The following is a 2,669-nucleotide window of genomic DNA, read 5'->3' as shown; positions in this document are numbered from 1 at the left end:
CTACCTATGAAGAGACATTATGCAGCAATTCTGTCTTGTTCTCCTTAAATTAAGTAAGAAGATGGAAGGAGTGGTCAGAAAACCTGGGTGGGTTATGAGTATGTAGAAGGTGTCACCATCTGGATCTCCCATAAAATTCCATGAAGGAGGCAAGGCAGTGGCTAAATATAAACCTTTGTCTGGAAGTTTTCCGGAGAGCAGGGGTTCAAATCTTATGCTCCTCAACAGGCCTGCTGTTTTTTCTTTCCTATAACATTTTTTTTCCCAGAAGATGAGCACTTCCCTTCTAAATTAATGCTAATCTGTGTGTAGTCAGGAGAGGAATGACGCCTGGACGTCAATCCCATCCCAGCAGGGAGGCACGCTTCCTTTCTATAGCCTTTATTCATTATGAAGCTACAGGAAGAGTGATTTGGACTGGAGTGAGCTTTTACAACAGCAGATGCAGTCTGCAGAATGGGAGAGAAGCAGAATTAGCCGGGGAGAAATGTCAAAATCTGCTTTGATCTTATTGCATCTTCATTAACATCCCTTTTGCCCCCCTGGTGTACCAACGACAACAAGTTTATGTTTCCTCCCACATTAAAATAGCGCTCACCGAGACTGATATAGTTAATTTATGCTACATGCTGCCTGTGATCTTTTCTACAAAGTGCTTGAGGGATACTCCTTACTTGGAGTAAAGCCCATCAAGTGACACACTCTGTTAATTATTCCACTGCTCACTCCAACTTCTCTCCCCCCACCTCCCGGTCACATCCTCTCTCAAAATAAGTTCTGCAGGATGGTTCAGTCATTAAAAAATGTCTCATTCTCTAGCACGGCTCATCTCGAAGGATCATATTGCTGTTTCCAACAAGGAGCTGAATATACATGTCACAAAACGAATGTGCAATGTAATGTGAGTAGGGCAATGCAAGTGACTAATAAGTGTGACTACACAATTTTCCATTTTGATGATGTTGAGGCCAAACATCTCAATGGTGGTTTTCAGTGACATGCAGAACAAGGGTGGCCACATGGCCTTTTTTTTTTTTTTTTTTTACAGAGTTAATGCCAATGTGTCCTGCCATGGCTCTGACATAGTGATGCTCTCTGTGTGAATAATATACTTGTTTGGGGCTGATAGGGATGTCAAAGAAATCTGCAATGGAATCAGATGAGTTCAGATTCCTATGACTCCAACCCACCAACTCTGCAGTGGATATTGGCTATTCCCAATATCCATGGTCTTGTGGACCTTTTAAAAAATAAATAAATCTGGAATTTATGAACATTTCATTGTAGAAAAAATTGTAAGATGATATAATGTAAAAAACAAACAAACAGCGAAAAGTGCACTTGCTCCATAGGCTAAAACACAAATATTAACATTGGCGGGTGGATTTGTGCATTTGGGAGGGATTTGCAAATTTCTGCAAATGCAAATTTGCACAAATTTGGGAAATTGGGGAGTATCTGATTCTGCCAATGAATGCTTGATGGAACAAAAGGCACCTGACAATGTAGACAGAATGAATCCCACAAAATCCATACATTCCTAGCCTCTGTGCAAGCAGTTTCATGCCCCTTTCATGTACTCCTTTTCCTGTTAAAAGATTACTTCCACCCCTCATTTTATATATGAACAGGGTGGGCTTTAAAACTCTCTCTCTCTCTCTCTCTCCCCTCTCTCTCTCTCACACACACACACACACACAAAGAGAGAGAGAGAGAGAGAGAGAGGGAGAGAGAGAGAGAGAGAGAGAGAGAGATGGAGATTTGGCCTGTAGGCCTTGAGTTCTGCACCCCTGGGATACCCCACGGATCAATAAGAGTTCTCAATTTGAAAGATTGTCACAGGATTGTCCTCTATTTTGAAGGTTGCCTCTGTTTGAAAGTCTTGTCCATTCTGGTTAGAAGATAAAGAATCATAGAAAAGTAGAGTTGGAAGGGGTCTATAAGGCCATGCTCAATGCAGGAATCCAGTGCAGGTATCCATGGCAGTAAGCCTGTGTGCACGTTGCTGGGGAACATGGGTAGGAGGGTGCTGTTGCACCATGTCCTGCTTTGTTGGTCCCTGGTCAACGGCTGGTTGGCCACTGTGTGAACAGAGTGCTGGACTAGATGGACTCTTGGTCTGATCCAGCAGGGCTCTTCTGATATTCTTATCCACCTTAAAGCAGATGGCTGTCCAGCTGCATCTTGAATGCCTCTAGTGTGGGAGACCCTACAACCTCCCTAGGAAATTGGTTCCATTGTCATACTGCTCTAACAGTCAGGAAGTTTTTCCTGATGTCCAGCTGGAATCTGGCTTCCTGTAACTTGAGCCCATCATTCTGTGTCCTGCACTCTGGGACACTGAATAATGAACCATCAGAAGGGAGAGTGGGACCTAGATGTTAGCCATTGAGAGCATCTGGACAGCATACGGAGCAAGGCACACAGATCTCTGGTCGCTGTCTTCCACACTATGGTGCAAGGTACTATATTTCAATATAAATTAGCATATGCTAAATAAATACAAAACAATGTCCTTTTTTTTTTGGTGATTCACAAATCACTGTCTTACACAAAGGGCAGCTTTTGTTTGTGGCAAACTAGTCTTCGAGCGCCTCTCTCAGGGCTGATCATAAGGGAAAGGAAAGGAAAGGAACCTCTCATGCAAGCACTTGAGTCATTGCTGACTC

The sequence above is a fragment of the Elgaria multicarinata genome, chromosome 12 (assembly GCF_023053635.1).
Source record: "Elgaria multicarinata webbii isolate HBS135686 ecotype San Diego chromosome 12, rElgMul1.1.pri, whole genome shotgun sequence".
In the NCBI taxonomy this organism is placed as follows: domain Eukaryota; kingdom Metazoa; phylum Chordata; class Lepidosauria; order Squamata; family Anguidae; genus Elgaria; species Elgaria multicarinata.
The sequence above is the reverse complement of the archived record's forward strand: the minus strand, read 5'-3'. Positions refer to the sequence as shown.